Source organism: Chiloscyllium punctatum, chromosome 16 (genome assembly GCF_047496795.1).
Source record: "Chiloscyllium punctatum isolate Juve2018m chromosome 16, sChiPun1.3, whole genome shotgun sequence".
NCBI classification, from domain to species: domain Eukaryota; kingdom Metazoa; phylum Chordata; class Chondrichthyes; order Orectolobiformes; family Hemiscylliidae; genus Chiloscyllium; species Chiloscyllium punctatum.
Genome location: NC_092754.1, coordinates 72,381,479 through 72,407,497, shown reverse-complemented (window position 1 = coordinate 72,407,497; position 26,019 = coordinate 72,381,479). Strand labels below are relative to the sequence as shown.

Genomic DNA, 26,019 nt, shown 5'->3' with positions numbered 1-26,019 from the left:
GAGAAAGGGAGGATTGGAGGGACTGGAGAGTACACAGATAGGGGTGATAGTTGGAGCTGCAGGAGTTTATAGAGACTGGGAGGATTCTTGGTGCTCGAATTACAGTGACAGAGGCAACAGATGGAGCTGCAGAAGTGAGTGAGATAGGGAGAGTGAAGGGGCTGGATCAGTTCACACAGCCAGGGAGAAATATAGGGATTGGAGGAGCCAGAGATACTGAGAGTTGTAGGGCTGCAGAAGTTCAGAGAGTTACTGAGGACTGAAGGCAGGTTTACAGCATTCCCATCAGTTACACAGAGATGTGGAGTGCTGTTCTGGAGTGGGTTACAAAAATCAAGAGGGTTGCAGATACTGGAAGATATTACAAAGACGGTGAGCTGTAGTATTTGAGGAGGTTACTGCGACAGGATGCGTTGAGGAGTTGGAGGCTGCTACAGGTGTTAAACATGCTGCAAGGGATCAATATCCTTACATCGATCGGGGGATTGGAAGCTCTGGAGATAAAGAATGAGAATTGCAGTAACTGAAGAATATCACAGAGATGGGGAGGAACATATGAGTTAGAGGAGTTATAACATGAGATGGGCTGTATTCAATGAAGTCAGGGAAGATACAGGGAGATCTGAAGGGACAACAGGTGATCAAAAGGTCAGTGAGGCTTCTCACTGTCGGATTGGGTCAGTTTATGCAGGCATGGGGTATTTTATAGAATTGTGCTACTTACAGAGATTAAGAGAGTTGTGTAGAATTGAGTAACGAACAGAGATATGGAAGGCTGTAGTTAATGAAGACTTTAATTATGTCAGTTAATGATGTCAGATGCTGAGGTTCTGGAAAGAATATTGTCCGGCAAGCTGTACAATCTGTTAGAGCTTACAGAGACAGGAACAGCAATAGATCCTGGGGACACAAACACAGATAGGGAGTATTGCAGACACTGGAGGAGGTTTCTGCTTTAGGGATGGTTGTAGGGGAGTGTAACGTTTACACAGATAGGGATGTAAGAGCTGGAGAAGGTTATGGAGATTATTAGATTGGTGGGGAGACCGGAGGAGTTTACATTGACAGGGCTGGTGATAGTGACGGGAGAATGTTACAGAGATAGTAAGTCTTGTAGAAACTGATCGGGAGAGTCACAAGCATTGGAGCTGGTTCCACAGATCGGTGGTTTTACAGGGTCCTGAGAGGATTACGCAGATAGGGAGGTTTGTAGGATGTCCACATTTTCAGAGTGTTTCAGGAATGGAAAAGGTTACACAGTTAAGGAGGGATGTTGGAGTTGTGGGAGTTCACAGAGATTCAGAGGTTTGAAGGGGTTGGGGCTGATTATGGATAGATGGATATATTTAGGGACAGAGTTTGGATTAGATTCCCTACAGCATGAGAACAGGTACTTCGGCCCAACAAGTCCACACCAACTCGACAAAGAGTAATCCACCCAGACCCATTTCTCTCTGACAATGCACCTAACACTATGGACAATTTAGCATGGCCAATTCACCTGAACTGCACATCTTTGGACTGTGGGAGGAAACTGGAACATCTGGAGGAAACCCACGCAGACACAGGGAGAAGGTGCAAACTCCACACAAACAGACATTCACCGAACGCTGGAATCGAACCTGGGTCCCTGGCAGTGTGAGGCACCATCGCTCACCACTGAGCCACCGTGCTGCCCCAAATTGCAGAATTACACAAACAGAGAGTGTTTGAGGTGCTGGGAGGACTGTAGGAAGTGGACGAGCAAACAGAGATGTGGAGTGCTGCTGTGGCTTGAAGAGGGTCTGGAGGTGTTCATATCGGTAAGGAGGTCGGTAGGGTTGGGAGAAGGTTACTGTGGTCGTGTGGTGCTATAGGCCAGGAGGCAGGAGTGTGATTGGACCTGCAGAAGGTTACAGTGATATCATGTTTTCTTGGGGCTTGTGGAAAGTACACAGGTGGGTATTTTGCTCCAGGCTGGAGGATTTTACAGAGAGAGGGGCACTGTAAGTATTGTGCAAAACTACAGAAAGAGGAATTATTGCACTGAATGCAGGATGATATTATTGAGATTGGGTATGTTATCGACATTGGAGCAATTTACATACAGGGAGAGTCGTCAGCATCGGAGTAGGTTTCAAATATACAGCGGGAATTTGGGAGGGGTGGAGGTTACAGAAATAGGAAAGTTTCTGGGAATTACAAGCATTCAAGAGATTGGCACAAACAAGTTAGACCGAAAGGCATGTTTCCTTGCTGTATGACTCTATCACATGACAAGAGACAGCGTGAGGAGGGAATATAGAACAGAAAGATCCCAGGTTTCAATACCATCTCCTTGAGGGAGGCCTGCTTTCCCCTCTGTTGAACTGATCCTCACTAAGACAGCACAGGCCTGCATTGATAACTGTCAACTTACTATATTGACATAGAAAGGCTCAGTACAGCAGAGATGAAAATTAACAAGCCTGGGACCATCATACTCTATGTTTACCCTTCAACACTGTATCTGTGCCATGTCTTCTGGACCAAAGTTCGATCCCTTAAATCCACTCTGCTCTGTTCACTGTGAGTGATCTTACCTCGCTGCAGGATTTACTGAAGGCTCCAGATCTCACTCTCCATCTCTCTGGCTGACCAACTGTCTTCAGTGTGGTGATGGACGAGACAGGAATTGGGAATTCTGTTGAGTCAGGAGCATCCTGAATATCTACAGGAGATAGAGAAACAGACAGAATGGGAAATGAGACTGATGCAGTGAGGGTTACACAGGGAGAATGGCACTAAGTTCCTCAGAGATCAGGAAAATCCCAGTCTCCATCCCTGGTCTGTGTTGCCTCATCTCCCTGGAGTGGAGAATTCTGTTGGCTCAGGATCTGGAGTAACTGCAAAAGGTGCAGTCACTGGCATCAATTAGACCCTCACAGTGAGGGATACCACATGGAGAGAGAATGTGTGATATCATCAGAGTGCAGGAAGGTATCAGGATCAAATCACGGTCAGGAAGAAGGTGCACTGGGATCAGTACTCAGGGATGAGGGAGCTCTCAGTGGACCAGGCAATGGCTTCGTGTTACTCTCACTAGACTGTTCATCCAGAATTTAACGCTGACCAGATATCCTTTCCTAATTTAATGCCAGAGGCAGGGATACCCATCTAACCACTTAATAATACCCTTTCAGTAAGCAAATCTGTTCTAGGCTGCCAGTCTGGCCTACATATGAATCCAGACCCAGGGCAATGGGATTGACGCTCAAATGCCCACTGTAATGATCTGACAAGTCACTCAGCTCTAAGGCTGGTCAGGGTGGGCATGCGATGCTGGCCAGCCAGAGACAGCAACATCCCATGAGTGATTTAAAATCAACACTGCTGGGAGCAGTGTCCTGTCCGATCATGTCGGTAGGTTTATGGACAGGACTTTAAACTGACAGAGAGGATGCAGGGACATAGTTCAGATGAAAGGAGCTTTCTAAATCCAAAGAGAAAATGTGAAGCCTCGGAACAGCATGGGAATGTGGCTGAAGACAAGCAGAAAGGAACAGGAAGGGACAGAGTTTAACTAAAACTGTACATTGATGAATCGGTTTGTGACAGGACATCGTGGGGAAGAGTAAATTATAATGTTGTTTTGATTTGGAATGGACAAAGTATCTACAATAAGGTAATAGACTTGGGACACAGAGATAAATGAGACTTAGTCACCAGACAGACGTGATTACAGGGTGAACAAAAGATGGAACATAAATATTCAACAGTAAACAACCTTCCAGGATCTCAGGGAGAATGGAAAAACAAGATGGGAACCCTGACACTAATGGATAACAAAGGCATTACAGAGAAAGCATTTGGCCTCAGATTATGCAGCTGAATCAGCCTGAATGCAAATTCTGGGTGCTATGTCAAAAACACAAGCAGGAAAACAGTTTGTATGCTGCCTTGCAGTATTTCATTGCTCATCCCTGCATTAAACAGAAATTCATTAGAAATTGCAGCAAAGGTGGTGTGATAATTTTTGGAGACTTCAATCTTTGTATAATCTGGGACAGACACATTGGCAAGAGTGATATTATCCGAGATCCTCCTTGAATGATTTTGTCAGTATTGCCTCGAATAACACATTGTGCAAATAGCTAGGGATGTAACTATCTCAGATCGACCATTGGGTGATGAAGCTAAGTGAATGAGTAATATCACATCGAGATCCTCCAAGAAATTATACCGGAATTCAAACAGATTACAACATTTTAAAGTGACCATAAAGCACACCCGAGCATCACTAACAAAGACCATTATATGATTTTGAGAGAGAACTGACCAAGGTAAACAGGGGAAACAGACTGAAATGTCAGGCTGTAAATGAACAGTGGAAAACATTTAGAGCCAGAGAGACCTAGAGATGTACAGCACATAAACGGACCCTTCGGTCCAACTCGTCCACGTCCTAATCTCGTCCCATCTGCCAGCACTTGGCCCATATCCCAATAAACCGGTTTTATTCATATACCAATCCAGATGCTTTTTGAATGCTGCAATTGAACCAGCCTCCACCACTTCCTCTGGCAGTACATTCCCTACATAACCTCACTCTGCGTGAAAAGGTTGCCCCTTAGGTCCCTTTTAAATCTTCCATCTCTCACCCTAAACCTACGCCCTCCATTTCTGGTCTCCACTACCCCAGGGAAAAGACCTTGTCTGTTTATCCTATCCATGCCCCTCATGATTTTATAAACCTCAGGAATGTCACCCCTTAGCCTCTGACACTCCAGGGAAAACAGTCTCAGTAGTTTCAGCCTCTCCCGATTGCTCAAATCCTCCAATCCTGGCAACATCCTTGTAAAGCTTTTCTAAACACTTTCAAGTTTCACAACATCCTTCCAATAGGAAAAAGATCAGAACTGCTTGAAATATTCCAAAAGTGCCCTAAACAGTGAGCTGTACAGCTGCAACATGACCTCCGAACTCCTATAATCAATGCTGTGACCAATAAAGGAAAGAATACCAAACACCTTCTTCACTATCTGCTTACCGAGGTAACACTCACGGGGGCATGGGCGTGGACATGGATTGGACGGTGGGTGTGGCGGGTGGGGGGGCGGTGTTGAACGGGTTTGGGGACGGGCTGAGGGTGATGTAGGATGTGTCTGGGAGGTGGGGGCAGGCGGCGAGTGGATGGTGGTGTCGGACACTTTTGGGGGCAGGATTCGCTGTTGGGTCAGTTTGGGGGGTGACGTTGAGAGGCAGGTGGGGGCGGTGTTGGATGGGTTTGGAGGTGAGCGGGGTGTGTTTTTGGGTGTCTGACAGGGTGTGGGGGCTCACTCATGGCTTGCTGCTGCCTAGTCACCTGAACAGGGAGCAGACTGGACTGAAAACTCCGAGCCCCAGAGGAAAGGTATTGAATCGATTAACCGAATAATCAATTATCCAAATGAAATAGTGCCCGCCCATCTCGTTCAGATAATCGAGGTTCCTCTGTAAACCATCTGGACGATACCCTAGTGTCGTGTGATTTTTACCTTCACCCAATCAACCCCTGCTCGATCTTGCTGAATGGTCCCAATATTGGCCCAGTTCCAGTATAAGACCTAAATCTGTCAACCTGCCTGATCTTTTTCCACAACTATGTTAAAACAAAGACCGTTGTGGTGACTGGATGCAATGTGCTCTCCGACTGGTACTTCAGTCACTTGCCTGACCTGGATTTCTGAGGAGAGGTCCAGTGTTGCACCCCCCTGAGTAGCATAGAGCCCTCTACGTCTTGGTTTAGGAAACTTTCTTGGACACATTTTACAAATGCCACCCAGTCCGGGCCTTTTACACTCTGGGTGACCCAGTCAATCCAGGGACAGTTAAAATCTCCATCCAATACTACTCTATTATTTGTATAGGTACCTGCAAACTCACTACACATTTGCTCCTCTCGTACCCGCTGGCTATTTGAGGGTCTAGAACACGATCCCAGCAGACTGACCATCCCCTTTTTGTTTCTAACTTTTAAATTTATGGCCTCATTTGATGACTGCTTAACGGAATTGTCTCGATACACAGGTGTCATGTCCTTCCGAATCAAAAGGACAACTCCCCCTCCTCACTTACTTGCCCTTCTGTCACGCCTGTAGTTTCTGTATCCTGGAACACTGAGCTGACAGTCCTGCCCTTCTCTCAGCCATGATTCTGTTATGGCTATACTATCCCAGTCCTCCAGAGACAATCCATGCTCTGAGCTCGTCTGCCTTACCAGTCAGGCCTCGTGTGTTGAAATAAATGCCCTTTAAACCAGAAGTCTTCTCCCTCCCTCGACTGTGCCCCTGGATATCCTGAATAGGTAACTTGCTCTTGATGGCTGATGTATTTCCCCTGACTTTTCGATGGTCCCTCTCCTCACTCAGAGTCTCAACTCCCTGCCAAACTAGTTTAAATCCTCCCGGGTAACACTAGCAAATCTCCTCCCTGGGATACTTGTGCCCCTTTGCTTCAACTGCAAACCATCCCCTTTGTACAGGTCCCCTCTACCCCAGAAGAGATCCCAATGACCCATGAACTGAAAACCCTGCCCACTATACCAGCTCCTCAGCCACACATCCATCCGGCCGACCTTTCTGTTTCTATCCTCATTGGCACTTGGCACTGGGAGTAATCTGGAGATCATTAAGGTCAATATCCTGCTTTTTTAACTTCTCACCTGACTCCCTGTACTCATTTCACAGGACCCCATCCCTTTGTCTACCCCTGTCATGTGGACCGATGAGCACAATGACCTCTGGATGTTCACCCTCCCCCTTCATAATGTTCAATAACGACTCAGAGACATCCTTGACCCTGGTACCTGGGAGGCAGCACACCATCCTGGGGTCTCCTCTGGAGCCACACAGTCTCCTGTCTGTCCCCCTCACAACTGAGCCTCCTATCAGTATCACGATCATTACAGAGGATCCGGCAAACAGAGACAGGGAGGAACTCCCTACAGTTGGGTCCATGTTAGGAAAGTGGAGAATTTTAAAGTGATGCAGTGAGAACGCAGGGCCAGTGTGCTCCTTGAAGAGTGAATAGTAAAGGCAGCAAGTCCAGGGAAAACTGATCAAGTGAATACCGGAAGTTTGATAAAGAAAATACAGTGCAATAAAATCAGGTGAAGCCCTTCACAAGTATAGAGAGTGCAAGGGGATTGTGGAAAATGAGGGACAAACAATGGTCATGAAATATATTTGGCAGATACAATTGCGGAAAAGCCACAGGTGTTTTATCAGCATCGTGAGAGTCAGAGGATTCCCAGGGAAAGAGGAAGGCCTGTGAGAAACCAAAGGGACAATCTGTGCATGGAGCCAGACAAAGCAGGTGAGGTCTTCAATGAATACTTCCCACCTGTATTCACACAGGAGAAAGGCATCGTAGCCGGGGATTTCAGTTGGGATGCTGAGGTCCCAGAACATGTTAAGATCAATAAGGAGGAGGTATTAAATGTTTTCACAGGCATAAAGGTGGATAAATCCCCAGTGCCCAGGGAAATGTATCCCAGGCTGCTATGTCATTCAGAGAAGGATATCTGTCCACCCTCACGTGGTCTGCACTACATAGCCACAGCAAAGTATTTGCCTCCCAATTACCATCTTCAAAGGCCAAGCAAGTTACTCAGTTCAAGGGCAGCTAGGACTGGGCAAGAAAGGCTGGTCAGCCAGAGACACCCACATCCCATACCTGATTTAATAAATAATCCATTAGGATGGTCCCACAGGAACCGTGCTGGGACCAGGGTCCTGCTGATCAGGTCAGTAGGTTTATGGACAGGGCTTTAAACTGACAGAGAGGATGCTGGGACAGGGTTCAGGTGAAAGGAGCTTTCCCAATCTAAAGGGAAAAGGCGAAGCAACGGAACAGCAAAGGGATGTGGCTGAAGACAAGCAGAGAGGAACAGGATGGGACAGAGTTTAACTAAAACTGTACATCAGCAAAAAGGTTTGTGACAGAAAATTGTGGGAAAGAGTAAGTTATGTTTTTTTTAATGGACAACGTCACTGTAATAAGGTCGATGGATTTGTGACATGGAGATAAAAGAGATTTAGACACCAGGGAGACATGGATACAGGGTGAACAAAAATATTCAATGGTTCACAATCTTGCGAAAACTCAGGAAAAATGGGTAACACTAAAAATAATGGATAACAAAGTCATTACAGAGAAAGCATTTGGCTGCATATCATGAAGTAGAGTCAGTCTGAATGTAATTACTACTTGCCAAGGACACAAGCAGCAGAACAGTTTTAGCCACTGAACAGTATGCCATTGCTCATCATTGCATTACACAGGGACTCGTTGGAATTTTTTAACAAAGGCATTGTGATAATTTTAGAAAACTTCAATATTCGTATAATCTGGGACAACACACGGTCAACATTGATAATGGAAAAGGAGTTCGGTTAATTTTTTTTCAGTGTTTCTTTGAAAAACGAATTGTGCAACTGTTAAGGGACGTAACTATCGCAGAGCGATCGTGTGATGAAACTTAGTGAATGAGTAATGTCACCTGGAGAGATCCTTCGGGAAATTGTGATAAAGTGCAGTTTAAAGAAATATAAAGTTTTAAAGTGATTCACAGAAAGGACAAGCTACAACTAGAAACAAAAATAGCCAATTACATGCGTGTGAGAGGAGAACTGACCAAGGTAAACAGGCTAAACAGACTGAGACATGTATCTGTAAATGGACAGCAGAAAACATTTGAAGGAACAGTGTAAAACACTCAACAGAAGGACATTCCATTGAAACAGTATAAACCTCAGCAAGAAATCCCCACTGGGCCCTCACTCAGGACAAAAGGGATCATACTAGATTATGAGGCTGAGAAGATCACCACAAAGTACTTAAAATTCTAAAGTGAGAGTGTGTTTCAGGAGTAGATGTTAAATAGATTGCAAAGGGTATGCTAGCAGGAGGAGGGCAGTGGGAAGGGGAACCATGGTCAGGGTTTATTGACACAATAGGAACAGGGAGAGGTAAAGGTGCTGGAGGTGGTGAGAGTGTTACTGCGAGTGGTCAGGGTTGGAACGGTGTTACAAAGCCAGTACGGATTGCTGTAGCTGGAGGGATTTGCAGAGGTAGGGAGGGACATATGTATTTTTATTTATTCATTCATGAGATGTGGGTGTCACTGCCTGGACAAACATTCTTTGACCCAACTGCTAATTACCCAGAGGGTAGCTCAGAGTCAGCCATATTGCTGTGGGTCTGGTGTCACATGTCGGTCAGACCAGGTTAGAATATTTGATGTCCATCCCTAAAGGAGGTTAGTGAATGAGATAAGTTCTTCCTCCTGGTCAACAATGTTTTAATGGTGGCCCCACCAATATCTTTTACAGATACAACATGACATCCCAACTCTTACTCCTAATGCTCTCCCCAATGAAGGTAACCATCCCAAACGCCTGCTTCACCAGCCTGTCTACCTGTGACACCACATTCAAAGAACTGTGTACCTGCATCCCTGGGTCTCTGACTGACAACACTACCCAGGGCCCGAACATTAACTGTACAGGTCCCACCCTGGATTGTTTCACCAAAATGGAACACCTCACCTTTATCTAATTAAACTCCATCTGCTATTCTTCAGCCCACTTTCCCAGCAGTACTGTCCATCCTGTTGTATCATAGATAACCTTCTTCACTGACCACTTTACCACCAATTTCAGTGTCACCGAAAACAATGACTTACCAGGAAACCAATATTCCCATCCAAACCATTTATCCAAATGACAAACAACAGTGGACCCACTCCACCGCTGGTCACATGTCTCCAGTCAGAAAAACAACATGTCTCCCATCACCCTCTGTCTCCTACCATCAAGCAAATTTTGTATCCAGTTCACGAGCTCCTCCTGAATGCATTATCCTTTTACACTGATCTGAGCTTATTCCCCAGTTTACCAGACAGAACACAGAACACAGAACAGTTCAGCCCATTACCCTTCGGCCATGATGCTATGCCAACCTTTTATCCAACTGTAAAATCAAACTAACCTACACACCCTTCATTTTACTCTATCCATGTGTCTGTCCAAGAGTCTATTCGCTGTCCCGAATGTGTCCAATTTTACTCCCACCATTGGCAGTCCATCCAACCACCTACCATCTCTATCCTCTTATCCATCTTCCAATCACCTTAAAATTATGCCGCCTTGTAATAGCCATTCATGCCACAGGAGAAAAAGTCTCTGACTATTCACTCTCTCTGTGCCTCTCATCACCTTGTTCACCTCTACCAAGTCACCCCGCCCCCTTCTTCACTCCAATGAGAAAAGCCACAGCTCCCCCATAAGAAATGCCCTCCATTCCAGGCAATATCCTGGTAAATCTCCTATGTACGCTCTCTAAAACTTGTACATCCTTCCTGTAAAGATGGGACAAGAACTGAACACAACATTCCAAGTGTGGTCTCACCAGGTCGCGATAAAGATAAAGTAAAACCTCATGGCTCTTGAAATTGATCCCCTTGCTAAAGAAAGCCAACACAACACTTGACTTTTAAAAAACCCTATCAATGTGCGTGGCAACTTTGAGGGATCTCTGGACATGGACCCCATGATCTCTCTGTTCCTCCACAATGCCAAGTATTCTGCCTTTCCACCTGTATTCTGTATTCAAATTCGACCTTCCAGAATGAATCACTTCACACTTTTCCAGATTGAACTCCATCTGCCACTTCCAGCCCAGCTCTGCGTCCTGTCAATGTCCCATTGCAACCTACAACAGCCCTCCACATTCCTCACCACTCCACTAAACTTGGTGTGATTGGCAAACTTACTAACCCATTCTCCAACATCCACATCCAAGTCATTTACAATAATCACAAACAGCAAAGTCCCAGAGCCGATTGTTACAGAACCCCACTGGTCACTGAGCTCTAGGCTCAAAACTGTCCATCTGCCGCCATACTCTGTCTTCTCTGGGCCATCCAATCCTGCATCCAGACAGACAGATTTCCCTGTATCCCAATCATCCTTCTTTTCTGAATGAGCCATCAACGTATTCTGTCATATCCTCAAAGAATTCAATAAGGTTTGTGAGGCATGACCTGACCCCTCACAAACCCATACTGACTGTGGCTAATGTAACTATGGTTTTCCAAGTTGTCAAAAATCCTTTCTTTAGAGTCCTCACCAATAATCTGCACACCACAAACATTAGACCAAATCTGTAATTCCCAGAATTCTACCTCTGTAACATGGCTCGGACTTTACAAATCTTCCCTCCTCTGCCATGTTCCCCAGAAGGGTACTGGAGGGTGGTGGGGATTACAGACTCAGGGAGGGATATCAGGACAGGAGGATTTTGCAGACATTAGGAGGGTTGCAATGCTAAAAGGAGGCTTCAGTAATTGTGAGGTTTCATGGTGATGAAGGCATTTGAGGAGGGAGGGAGGGAGGATTGTAGGGAAATGAGAGGTTTCACAGTTTAGGTGCTTTGTTAGGACTGTAAGTGGTTACTGAGTTGGGGGGGGTGTAAGCACTGGTGGATATTACATAAACATGTGATTTTGGTTGCAATGCAGGAAGAGGATTCAGGAAGCTGGAGAGTATGGGGTCTGAAAGAAGTTACACAAATGGGAAGAGTTGTCAGGAGTGGAGGTGTTTACAGAGACAGCAATGGTCTGATCTGGAGCAGAGGACCCAGATTGGGAGGGATGGGGGACTGGAGGTGGTTTCACAGGGAGGGAGGACCATAGACCCACAGGAGGTTACAGAAATGTGGAGAGCTGTAGGACTGACAGGGGTTCATGGAGTTGGGAAAGTTGGGAGGGATAGAGAAGTTTACAGGGATAAGGATGTTTGTAGGACAGGGCTAGATCACAGACAGGGACTGTTTTAGGGAGTTGAGCAGATTACAAAGATAAAGATGTTTGTATCATCTGGCGGAACAAACAGAGTTATGGAGGGTCATCGTGACTGAAGATGTTTATAGAGATAGGAAGGCTTAGGTTCTGGGGGTTATTTCAACATGGAGACTGTGGAATCTGGATTCTTTTTTGAGAGAATGAGGAGCAAGATTGGTTGGAGACAGTCTCACAGAGAAGGAAGCATAGCACAAACAGGAGGAAGTTCCTGTGATAGGGAGGGTTCGAGTGGAGAGTAATGTTTACACAGATGGGGGGGTAAGAGCTGGAGAAGGTTATGGAGATGAGTAAATGTTTGGAGATACAGGAGGAGCTTACATTGACGGGGTGGGTGATAGTGACGGGAGGATGTGACATTGTTAATGAGGAACAGGATCGGGAGAGGCACAGGCATTGGAGTGGGATCTACAGATCGGGTTGCAGGGACCTGAGAGGATAACACAGATAGGGATGATGGTAGGGTCTCTACAGACTGATGGCGTTTTAGGGACTGGAAGAGGTTTGGTCGATAGGGAGGGCTGGAAGAGCTGCAGGAGATTATGGAGAGTTGAAGAGTTGGAGCAGTTCACAGAGGGAGGGTTCTCCGACAGGAGTAGGTCACAGATAGTGAGGGATGTGTGGCCTGAGAAAGTTAAAGAGAGGGGAGTTTTCGGGACTGGAAGATATTACACTGACAGGGACAGTTGAAGAGACTGTAGCAAAAATGCATGGAGAAGGTTACACAGATAGGGAGGGATGTAGGGACTGAAGGTGAATACACAGACATGGAGGGTTGTATTTTTAGACGGAGCTGAGAGGGATAGGGACTGGTGTAGGGATTCACACAGATAGGGAAGGTTGTGTTTTTGGTGAAGGTTACACTGATACAGACAGTGTTAGGGAGTGTTTAGTGGACTACAGAGGAGCTCAGAGAAAATATATTATGGGGAGTGGAGGAGATTACAGACACAGAGATGGCTGTCGATTTGAAAAGAGGTTCTACAGATCCTCAGTGCTGTAAGGCTGGAGGGAGGTTACAATAATAAGAGTTACCTAAACTTAATGACTTTTTTTGATATAGAGAAAGTCTCAGAACGGGATTGTCAAAAGGAAGTATAGACAGTCCAGATGAGTTTACAGAGATATAAATGTTTTTGGAGGTTTCAGGATGGAACAGTGATTGGGAGTGATGTAACAAATGGCAATAGTTATCGGAATTGTTCTAAAAGCAGGAAGAGGTGACAGTCGTATCGATCTTTGTAAAGACTGGAGAAGCTGACATCGCCAAGGAATGTTTTAGAAACTGTTGGAGATTACACATATAAGGAGATTATTGGGGATGAGGCAAGGTTCAAGAGACAGGGATGGTTGTCAGGACTGGGCAGTAACCTGAATAGAATCTCCACAGTGAGGGAACAGGCCACTTGGCCCAAAAGTCCACACCAACCCTCTAAAGAGCATCCGAACCAGACCCATCCCTCTCCCTGTCCAATAAACCCTGCATTCCTGATGGTGAACTCACCTAAACCACCACTTGCCTGAATACTACAGTCAATTTATGATGGCCAATCACGTATCTTCTGTCTGTTGGACTATGGCAGGAAACCAGAGCAACCGGAAGAAACCCACACATTCTGGGGGAGAACATGCAAAGTCCACACAGACAGTCGGCCAAGGCTGGAATTGAAGCCAGGTTCCAGGCACAGTGAGGCTGATTATACAGAGCACTGCAGTGATTGGACTAGGTCACAAAGTTCACAAGGGTTTATTGGAACAGGAGGAAAATATAGTCAGGAACAGGAGAAGCTTACAGAGATGGTGTCCATGAGAGGGACTGGAGGGGGTTAACGCAATAGGGAGGGTTGTGCATTCTCTCGACAATTAGAGGTAGGGACGGTTGGGGAGACTGGATGAAGTTAGTCATACTCAGAGTTGTACACACTCTGAGTAATGGCAGATGGAGTTTACTTCTGATCACTGTGAGGTAATGCACTGTGGGAAGTCTCATAACCGAAGGATATACATCATGAAGGGTAGGTCCTCCTGGAGTACTGAGTAACACCGGGACCTTGGTGGGCAAGTCCCTGGATGTCTGAAGGTGTCAGCACAGGTTGACAGGGTGGGGAAGGCACCTGAACTGGGAGCAGGAGGGGGACCCACATCCTGATGGGGCGAATTGTTAGAGCTGCTTGAGAGGATGTAATCTAATCTGGCAGGGTGTTGGACCTTAAACAGTCATAAGGCCAGAAAGAAGATTGAGCTTGGTACACAAGTTAAAGACAGCAAGTTCAGCAGACAAGGCAGGCAAGAACATAGCAGGAAATGGGGGAGGGGGAACTGATGATTAAACTGCATTTATTTCAATGAAAGGGGCCTGCCAGCTAAGGAAGATGAACTCAGGGCATGGATTGGAACATGGGACTGGGATATAATTGTATTACAGAAACACAGCTGAGGGAGGGGCAGGACTGGCATCTCATTGTTTCAAGGTGGAGATGCTACAGGAAACATTGAAGGGGAGGCAAGAGAGGACGCGTGGTGGTGGGTTTTCATTGCATGAATCCCGAGAGAGGCTATTCCTGTGGGATCACCCAGTGACACTATGTTAGTGGAACTGAGAAATAAGAAGGGGTCATCGCTCTGACATGATTATCTTACTGACCCCGAATAATCAGTGGCAGACTGAGGAACAAACATATCAGGAGATCTCAAATATCAATCATAATAATAGGGCTGTTATGGTTGGGGTTTTTAAACTTTCCAAACCTAGACTGGGACTTCCAGTGTTCATTGTTTGGAAGAGAGGAATTTGGTAATTGTGTTCCATAAAACTCCCGATCAATATGTAAATAGCCTGAAAAGAGAAAGGGGCAAAACCTGACCTCCCCTTGGGAATTAAGGTAGGGAAAGGGACTGAGGTGTGAGTGGGAAAGCATTTTGCCAAAGTGACTCAAGTCTATTAGTTTGAAAATAGCGATGGAAAAGGACAGGGCTGGTCCACAGGTTCAAGTTATAAAATGGGGCCAGACTAATCTTGACGATATTAGCCAGGAACTCTCAAAAGGTGGTTGGTGAGTCTATTTGCAGGGAAAGGGAAGTCTGGCAAGTGAGAATATTTTAAAAGTGAGATAAATTGAGAGATCACCACCAGCATGTTCCTGTTTGTGTGCAGGTCAATGCTGACAGCATTCGGAAACACTGGCTGTCTACTGAGGGTCTGGTCAAGGAAAAGGGGGCACATGTCAGGTATAGCCAGATGGACCAAGGGAATCCCTGAGGATCACAGGGACTTTAGGAATACACTTTGGGTAGAAATCAGGATTGCAGAAAGTGTACATGCAATAGCTTTGGCAGAGAATGATAAGGAGAATCTAAAAGTGATTGTAAAAATATATTGAGTAAAAGAGTAACTCGAGACAAAATGCTGTCCCTTAAAGATCAATTAGACCATTGATGTGTGGAACAGCAGGATATGTTTAAGACCGTGAACAAATTTTTTACTCCAGAACTTATTGTGGACAAAGACTGGGGAACTCAGGGAACAAGAGTAATACGTTAGACCACATTTGGAGTTCTCTGCAATTCCAGTCTCCCCGCTATAGGAAGGATGTTGTGAAAGTTCAAAGTGCTCAGAAAAGATTGACAAGATATTACCAGGGTTACTGCTGAATAAGCTGGAGTTGTTTTTACTGGAACATCGGAGACTGAGGGGTGACCACACAGAGGTTTATATAAACATGAGGGGTATGGATTGGGTAAATATTCAAGGTCTTTTCCCAGGGGTTGGAGTGTCCAAAACTAGAGAGCATAAGTTTAAGGTTAAAGGGGAAAGGTTTAAATGGCACTGAAGGGACAGCTTTTTTATGCACACGGTGGTGTGTGTATGGAATGAGCTCAGAACATTACAGGTGATCACCATTGCACTACACACACATACACAGATATTCCTACACACACACACACCCTCACATACACACGGACACAGGTACACACAGACACCCACACACACCCTTATAGACACACACACTCACACATGCACTCCCTCACAGACCTAAGACACTCTGCACCCACTACACACACACTTTCTCACACTCACAACCCCCACCCCAGACAGACAAAGACCCACAGACACACATATATTTTGTGGGGTGAATTTGTACTTGCAGGATTACATTGTACTTTGATCAAATACTGCATGCATTCATGTAGAACTCTGAGCTCAAAAACTGCATGAATTTATGTCAAACTTTTATCTCACTTTTTAGATTAGAATCAATCTAAATATCAGGGCATAGACAGAGAACACAGGGGTCTAACACCTTCAACATATTGTCTAGTTATCACCATTGTTAACAGCTAACCCGAGAATGCAACTTAAAAAAAATGTTTTGTGATTTACACATGAAAGAAGTGAAACTATCACTGTATTCTAAACGATGAAAGGCTTAACAGACAATCAATTCTTCAATGTATAATGTCAGTTACATCACACTGTAATTTTTTGCTATAAATTCTGTGTTACGATCGAGCCCTCCACTATCACCTGATGAAGGAGCATCGCTCCGAAAGCTAGTGTGCTTCCAATTAAACCTGTTGGACTATAACCTGGTGTTGTGTGATTTTTAACTCTCTTCAAGAAGGTAGATTGATTTGTGACACAGAGATAAAATAAATTTAGACACCAGAGAGACCTGGTTACAGGGCGAACAAAAAGTGGACATAAATATTCAATGGATCACAACCTTGTGGAAACTCAGGAAAATGGGTAACGCTAACAATAATGGATAACAAAGGCATTACAGAGAAAGCATTTGGTCTCAGATCATGAAGTAGAGTCAGTCTGAATGTAAATTCTGGCTACTACTTGCCAAGGACACAAGGAGCAGAACAGTTTTAGCCACCGAACAGCATTCCATTGCTCATCACTGCATTACTCAGGAACTCATTGGAATTTTTTAATAAACACTTTGTGATAATTTTGGGAAACTTCAATATTCCCATAATCTGGGACAAACACTGACAACAGGAATATTGGAAGAGGAGTTCAGAGAATTTTTTTTCAGTGTTTCTTTGAATAACAAATTGTGCAACAGGCTAGGGACGTAACTGTCTCAGAGCGACCGTTGTGTGATGAAACTTAGTGAATAAGTAATGTCACCTGGAGAGATCCTTCGGGAAATTGTGATAAAGTGCAGTTGAAAGAAATATAAAGTTTTAAAGTGAATCACAGAAAGGACATGCTACAACGAGAAACAAAAACAGCCAATGACATGGTTTGAGATGAGAACTGACCAAGGTAAAGAGGCGAAACAGACTGAAATCTGTGCCTATAAATGAACAGTGGAAAACATTTGAAAGGACAGTGTAAATCACTCAACAAAAGAACATTCCACTGAAACAGACAAAACCTCAGCAAGAAATTCCCACCGGCCCCTCACTCAGGACAAAATGTATCATATTAGATTATGAGGCTTAGAAGATCACCAAAAAGTACTTAAAATCCTGTAGTGAGAGTGTTTTAAGAGTAAGTGTTAAAGGGATTGCAAAGGGTCTGCTCGCAGAAGTTGGGCAGTGGGAAGGGGAATCAGTGTCAGGGTTCAATGTCACAAAAGGAACAGGGAGAGGTAAAGGTGCCGGAGGTGGTAAGAGTGTTGCTGAGAGTGGTCAGGGCCTGAACGATGTTACAAAACCAGTGCGGATTGCTGCAGCTGGAGGGGTTTGTAGAGGTAGAGAGGGACATATGTATTTTTATTTATTCATTCATGGGATGTGGGAGTCACTGTTAATTACCCAGAGGACAGCTCAGAGTCAGCCGTATTGCAGTGGGTCTGGAGTCACATGTTAGCCAGGTCAGGTTAAAATGTCAGATGGTCTACACAAAAGGAGGTCAGTGAACCAGATGAGTTCTTCCCACTGATCAACAACGCTTTTATGGTGGCCTGACCAATGTCTTGTACAGATACAACATGACATCCCAACTCCTCCTCTCAATGCTCTCCCCAATGAAGGAAACCATCCCAAACGCCTGCTTCACCAGCCTGTCTATCTGTGACACCACTTTCAATGAACTGTGTACCTGCATCCCTGGGTCACTGACTGACAACATTCCCAGGGCCCAAACATTAACTGTACAGGTCCCACCCTGGTTTGTTTCACCAAAATGGAACACTTCACCTTTATCTAATTAAACTCCATCTGCTATTCTTCAGCCCACTTTCCCAGCAGTACTGTTCATCCTGTTGTATCATAGATAACCTTCATCACTGTCCAGTTTACCACCAATTTCAGTGTCACTCAAAAAACTTACTTAAACTTACTTAACAATATTCCCATCCAAACCATTTATCCAAATGACAAACAGCAGGGGACTCACTTCACCGCTGGTCACATGCCTCCAGTCAGAAAAACAACATGTCTCCCACCACCCTCTGTCTCCATCAAGCCCAATTTTCTGTCCAGTTGACAAACTCCTCCTGAACGCCATAACCTTTTACACTGATCTGAGCTTATTACCCAGCTTACCATACGACACGTAGAACACAGAACAAGACAGAACAAGATCCTTTGGCCATGATGACATGTCAATCTTTTATCCGACCATAAGATCAAAAATAAAAGTGGCAGATAGAGTTTAATTCAGATAAATACGAGGTGATGCAATTTGGGAAAGCAAATCTTAGCAGGACTTACACACTTAATGGTAAGGTCCTATGGTGTGTTGCTGAACCAAGAGACCTTCAGGTGCAGGTTCATAGCTCCTTGAAAGTGGAGTCGCAGATAGATAGGATAGTGAAGAAGGCGTTTGGTATGCTTTCCTTTATTGGTCAGAGTACTGAGTACAGGAGTTGGGAGGTCATGTTGCGGCTGTACAGGACTGTTGGAATATTGCGAGCATTTTTGGTTTCCTTACTATCGGAAAGATGTTGGGAAACCTGAAAGGGTTCAGAAAAGATTTACAAGGATGTTGCCAGGGCTGGAGGATTTGAGCTATAGGGAGAGGCTGAACAGGCTGGTGCTGTTTTCCTTGGAGCGTCGGAGGCTGAGGGATGACATGACAGAGGTTTACAAAATTATGAGAGGCATGGATAGGGTAAATAGACAAAGTCTTTTCCCTGGGATTGGGGCATCCAGAACTAGAGGGCATAGGTTATGGATGAAAGGGGATTGATATAAAAGAGACCTAAGGGACAACTTTTTCATGCAGAGGGTAGTAGGTGTATGGAATGAGCTGCCAGAGGAAGTGGTGGAGACTGATACAATTACAACATTTAAGAGGTATTTGTTTGGGTATTTGAATAGTAGGGATTTGGAGGGATATGGACCAGGTGCTGGCAGGTGGGACTCGATTGGGTTGGGATGTCTGGTCAGCATGGACAGGTTGGACTGAAGGGTCTGTTTCCATGCTATACATCTCTATGACTCTAACTTCCATACCCTTCATTTTATTATCATCCATGTTCCTATCCAGAAGTATATTAAATGTCCCTAATACATCGAATTTTACCGCCACCGCTGGCAGTGGATCCCACTCAGCCACCACTCTGTATGTAACGAACCTAGCTCTGAAATCTCCCCTTCACCATCCACTAACCACCCGAAAATTATACCCCCTTGTAATAACTATTTATATGAGGGTAAAAAATATCTCTCTCTATTGACTCTATCTCTGACTTTCATCACCTTGTTCACCTCTGCCAAGTCACCCCTCGTCCTTCTTCACTCCAATGAGAAAAGCCTTAGCTCCCTCAACCTTTCTTCATAAGACATGTTCTCCAGTACAGGCAGCATCCTGGTAAATCTCCTCTTTACCTTCTCTAAAGCTTCTGCATCCTTCGTGCAATGAAGGGACCAAAACTGAACACAATATTCCAAGTGGGGTCGAACTAGGTCTCTATAGAGCTGCAGCATAACCTCACGGCTTTAAAACTCAATCCCCAAACTAATGAAATCCCACAAAATATATTGCTTCTTAACAAGCGTATCAGCTTGGGTGGCTACTTTGAGGGATCTATGGACTTGGTACCCAAGATCCCTCTGTTCCTCCACACTGCCAAAGATCCTACCTGTAACTCTGCATTCTGCATTCAAATTCAATCTTCAAAATGAATGACTTCACACTTTTCCAAGATTGAACTCCATCTGCCACTTCTCAGCCCAACTCTGCATCCTGTCAATGTTCCGTTGCAACCTACAATAGCCCTCCACAATATCAACAACTTCACCATCCTTCGTGTCATTGGGAAACTTACTAACCCCTCTTTCAATCACACATCCAAGTCATTCATAAACTCACAAAGAGCAGAGGTCCTGTAACCTCTCCCTGCAGAAAACCACTGGTCACTGAGCTCCAGGATGAATGCTTTCCATCTATCATCACCCTCTGTCTTCTGTGGGCCAGTAATCCTGTATCCAGACAGACAGGTTTCCCTGTACCCCATGCCTCCGTACTTTCTGAATGAACCATAAAGATGTTTTGTCACATTCTCTAAAGATTCGATAAGACTTGTAAGGCATGTCCTGCCCCTTACAAATCCATACTGACTGTCTCTGATCAAACTAGGGTTTTCCAAGGAATAATAAATCCTGTCTCCCAGAGTCCTCTCCAATAATCTGCACACCACAGACATAAGACTGGCAGATGTGCAATTCCCAGGATTATCCCTATTCCCTTTCCTGAACAAGGGAATAATATTTTCCTGCCTCCAATCATCTGGTCCGACTCCAGTGGACAGTGAGGCTGCAAAGGTCATCACCAGGTGCGCAGCAACCACTCCATTGGTTCCTGTCGTAACTTTGGACGCATCCAGTCTGGTTCAGCGACTTTTCTATCCTTATCTTTTAGAAAATTCTCAGCACATCCTCCTTCTTAACACCCACCTGTTCACGTACATCAGCCTGTTTCACGCTGTCCTCACAAACGAAAAGACCCTTCTCAGCAGTGAATACTGAGACATAGTATTCATTAAGGACCTCCCCTACCTCCTGTGACTCCAGGCACAAGTTCCTTCCACTATCCCAGATTGACCTTATCCTCACTCTGGCCTTGCTCTTGTTCCTCGCATAAGTGGAGAATGCCTCGCGGTTTTCCTTAATCCTTCCCAACAATGCTTTTTCATGCCCCCTTCTAGTTGCCTTAAGTCCGTCTCTCGGTTCCTTCCTGGTACCTTCAGAGAATCCCTACTGTGTCGAAACAGGCCATTTGGCCCAGCACCTCCATATCAACCATCCAAACAGTATCCAACCCAGCCCCATTCCCCCACCCTATTACTCTCCATTTGCCCTGACTAATTCCCCAAACCTACCCATCCCTGAACACTATGGGTAATTTAGCATGGCTAAGGCACCAAACTGGCACATCTTTGGGCTATGGGGGAGAAACCGGAGAACCTGGAGGAAACCCACAGGGAGAATGCGCAAATACCCCAGAGACAGTTGCCTGAGGCTGTAATCGAAATGGAGTCCGTGGTGCTATGAGGTAGCAGTGCTAACCACTGAGACACCGTGCCATCCAATGTAACTCTCTGGAGCCCTGTCTGATCCTTGCTTCCTCGACCTTAAGTAAACTTCCTCCTTCCTCTTGACTAGATGCTAAAGTCCATGTGGACAACGTTGACTGCTCTGCTTTCATCTATCCTTGGCCACCTCCTCGAAGAGTCAATCCAGTTTGTGAAACGTGGTTTCCCACTCACAAAGCCATGCTGACCATCTCAAATCAGCCCTTGCCTTTGTAAATGTAAGGATCTCTTTTCTCTCAGAATCTCCTCCACCAACATCCCCATCACTGGTCTCACGGGGCTGTAATTTCCGGGCTTTTCCCTGCAGTCCTTCAGTGATGGAACAGCATTAGCCAACCTCCAGTCTTCCAACATCTTACTGTGCCTGTTGATAATATACATATCTCTGTAAGGGTTACTGCAATCTCTTCCCTAGCTTCCCACAATATTCTAGCATTGACCTAATGAGCTACTGAGGATTGATCTAGCTTTATTTGTTTTAAGATTCCAGCACTTTCTCTTCTCTGTTGAGGATTCTTTCCAAGACATCACTATTTATTTCCCCACGTTCCCGAGCTTCCATGTCTTTCTCCACAGTAAATACTGAGAAGACTATTTTGTCTATTATCTCACCCATCTCCTCTGGTTCTACATATAGGCGACCTTATGATCTTTAAGGAGCCCTATTCTCTCCCAAGTTACTCTTTAACCCTTATTGAAACTTGCATAAAGGCTTCTGATAATTCAAATACACTATATCCCCTATACTACTACACCCCTCCTACACCCTTACAATTCTGCCATTTATATTCACACCAACTAATTCAATCCAACAGGCTCGTTGCTGTATCAGTCGGCATGGAGACCACTGTCACACAGTTACTGTACTGCCCTTGCCATAAGTACATTCAGTGTCCCGACTGTAACCACATTGACATTCCCATCACAGGTTGGTGCCTACAAAAGAATTCCTGCTAACGGTTGCTGCTGCTTGCTTATTCTCAGCTCCACTTTTCATATTCAGATCCACAAGACTGTCTCATTAATGCATTAACCTCAAGCTTCCTTCATAAGTTGTTGGCTTTATGCCTAGTGTGCATATTGGGACTAGATTGGGTTGGGATATCTGCACAGCGTGGATGGGTTGGACCAAAGGGTCGGTTTCCATGCTGTACATCTCTCTGACACTGACTCTATTAAAACAACCCTTCAATATTCCCTTCCCAGTGATGGTCATTCTGCAGCTAAATCTCCGGAATGACGGTTCCATCATATCTGTTCCCTGTCATTCCATCTGCCTTATGGCGAATACAGGGAGTCATTCCTCAGGAGTGGGAGGGGGTTGAACAGATGGGTAGAGGTTACAGAGATAGGGAGGATTACAGGGACTCGAGGATGTTAGAGTTAAACAGAGTTACATCTGGTCAAGAATGTTCATGGGACAAAGGGGTTTGGGGGGATTGGAGGAATTTACAGAGATAGAGGGAGCTGGATTTGATTCTGGAGATAGGGATAGGGATAGATGTAGGGAGAGGCAGGCAGACTGAGAGGCACAGACAGGGGGCTGTTTCATCTCGGAGATTATTGTGTATACTAACAGAGATATGGAAGGTTGTCCTGACCGAAGACATTTACAGATATAAGAAGGCTTCTAGACTCTGGAGGCCTCATAGATAGGAAGGCAATGGAGAATGCCAGGTTACTGGGTTGGAGACAGTTACACAAATGGGGAGGGTTGCACAAACTGAAAGAGGTTCCTGTGGTCGGGAGGGGTATGGTGTCGGGAATGAGGGTGAAATTTAACAAGATAAAGATCAAAGAATTGGAGAAGGAGAAGGAGATTACAAATTTTTCACAGTTTAAGAAGGGTTGTAGGAGCTGGAGAAGATTACATAGGTAGGGACGGATGGAGAGGTTAAAGACAAATACATTGACATGGAGGGTGGTATTGGTGGGAGGAGCTTACAGGGATAGACAGGTCTATCAGGGTTTACAGGGATGAAGGAATTTAGTATCTACTGGAGAAGGTTAGGGATTAGGGTGTTAGGGACTGGAGAACCTGACAGAGACAGAGACAGAGACACAGAGAATGGTGTGGACGAGAGGAGATTCCAAACAGAGGAAGGATTATCGGGACTGGAGAATATTACAGAGATCGGCATGGGCCAGGATTGGTGCCTGCGATCCCTGTGCTGTCGCATTGAGGAACAGTACAGAAGAGGTGAAAGCAGGACCCTCACAAGATGGTGGGAATGAAACCTAGAATGTTGCTGTTCCTTACCCAGCTCTGTATCTATGTCCTATCTTCCAGGTATGAATATAGACTTCTCCTACCTCCACCCTGTGCTGTTTACTGTGAGTGATCTTACCGGCTGTAGGATTTACTGAAGGCTCCAGATCTCCCTCTCCATCTCTCTCTGGCTGACCAACCAGCTTCAATGAGGTGATGGATGAGACAGGAGTTAGGAACATCCTGATGACTTGCATGAGACAGAAATAGACAGAATGGGAAATTCGACTGATGCAATGAGGATAACTCATGCAGAGTGGCACTGAGTACAGCAGAGATCTCGATAATCCCAGTCTCCATCCCTTGCCTGTGCTGCTGCATGTCTCTGGAATGGACAATTCTGTTGACTCAGGATCTCAGACCATCTGTAAGAGGCAGAAATGCTGACAGAGGCAGTAAATAGACCGACACAGCGAGGGATACCAGATGGAGAGATAGTGAGTGATAGCATATTATTAGACACTGCATTAACAGGGAATTGTTTGAATTTGTAACAAAGGCACTGGGATAATTGTGAGGGGATTCAACCTTCCTATCTCATCATCTCTTTGACGGTGGGTCACAGATGAGGCTGACTCTCCCACTCTCGGGGTGGGGTGGGTTGGGCAGGGGAGGTCTGGAGTTGGCTGTACAGACCGATGTGGCTTTCCACAGACTCTGTTACACTTGGGGCAAAAGGTGGCCAAGGGAAGGGGGTGGGTGTGTGGTCACGCGCTCCTTGTGCTGTTTTCTCCTGGAGTCCCGTTTTCCCCACAGAAAGTCTTGAGGTGCTCGACACCTTCCCAATGCTCCTTCCCCACTTCAGACGGTCTTGGCCGATTTGATTAAGAGATGAAAAAGAACCGATCAATTCTGAAGTAACCAACATTTAGAAATGTGGAGGAGTGCAGTAGGAAGTGGAAATATTGTCAGTGTTTAATCAGAGTAGCGGAACAGGGAGAATTGAAGGTGCTGGAGGTGGTGAGAGTGTTACAGAGAGGGACAAAGGCCTGAACAACATTACAAAGCCAGTACGGATTGCTGCAGCTAGAGCTGTTTGCAAAGGGAGGGATAGACATCTGCATTTTTCATTGATTCATTCATGGCCTAAGGATGTCACCGGTTGGAGCAGCATACATTGCCCTCCTGCTAATTGCCCAGAGGCAGCTCAGACTCAGTTATATTGCTGTGGGACTGGAGTCACATGTGAGCCAGACCAGGTAAGAATGTCAGATATCCCTCCCTAAAGGACATACGTGAACTAGTTGATTTTTACCAGATAATCAACAATGTTTATACAGTGGCCTCACTAATGTCCTGTACAGATACACCATGACATCCCAACTCCTACTCTCAATGCTCTGCCCAATGAAGGGTAACCCTCCCAAACACCTGCTTCACCAGCCTGTCTACCCGTGACGCTACTTTCAAAAAACTGTGTACCTGCATCTTGCAATTCTCCACCTGTTATTCCTAACCTCACTGGTCCAGCAGTACTGCTGATCCCATTGTACTCTTCGATAACCCTCTTCACTGTCCACATTATCACCAATTTCAGTCTCAATCACAAACTTGATAATCATGACTCCTGCTTATCATTTATTATATAAGTGATGCACAACAGTGACCCAGCACCGAACCCCATGGCACACCGTTGGTCACAGGCCTGCAGTTTGAGCAGTAACCCTCTATGAACATGCTCTGTCTCCTACCGTCAATCTGTTTTGTATCTAGTTAGTGAGCGCTCCCTGGTTATGTGTGATCTAAACTTACTAACCAGTCTGCCATGCAGAACCTTGTCAAAGGCCTTGATAAAGTTCATGTGGACATCGTGTACTGCTCTGCTTTGACCTCTCACTTGTCTATCTCCACACTCAGGTTTGAGGCATGATTTCCCGTACACAAAGCCATGCTGATGATCATTAATCTGTCCTTACCTTTCCAAATGCACGATGATCGTTTCTCTCAGAATCTCCTCCAACACCTTACCATCCCTGCCGTCAGTCTCACTGGTCTGTACTAGCTGTTGATGATGCAAATATCTCTGGAAGGGGCCCTGTAATTTCCTCCCTCGCTTCTCACAAGGCGCTGGGGTATATTTGATCATGTCCCAAGGTTTTATCTAACTTTTTGCATTTTAAGACATCCTGTTCTCCAATGTGAACTCTTTTCAAGACATCCCTATGTATTTTCCCAAGTTCCCGAGCTTCCATGTCTTTCACCACAGTAAATCCTAAAACAACATATTTGTTCAATATCTCACCCAACAGCAGTGATCCCACACAGACAGCCTCATTGACCTTTCAGGGGCCCTATTCTCTCACGAGCTAAGTTTTAGCCCTGGTTGAAACTTGTCTAAATGCTTCTGAAATTTCAAATATCCCTCTACCGCAATTAGCCTCCCCACCCTTATC

General features: G+C 45.2%; 1 long non-coding RNA gene across 1 annotated transcript in view; it reads right to left on the bottom strand.

Moving 5' to 3' along the window:
* Positions 1-26,019, bottom strand: part of LOC140487211 (uncharacterized) — a 58,835-nt gene that overhangs the window by 3,298 nt on the left and 29,518 nt on the right. Inside the window, exon 4 of the long non-coding RNA XR_011962763.1 lies at positions 2,562-2,689. This is a non-coding gene — a long non-coding RNA (uncharacterized lncRNA). The remainder of the gene's footprint in view (positions 1-2,561; positions 2,690-26,019) is intronic.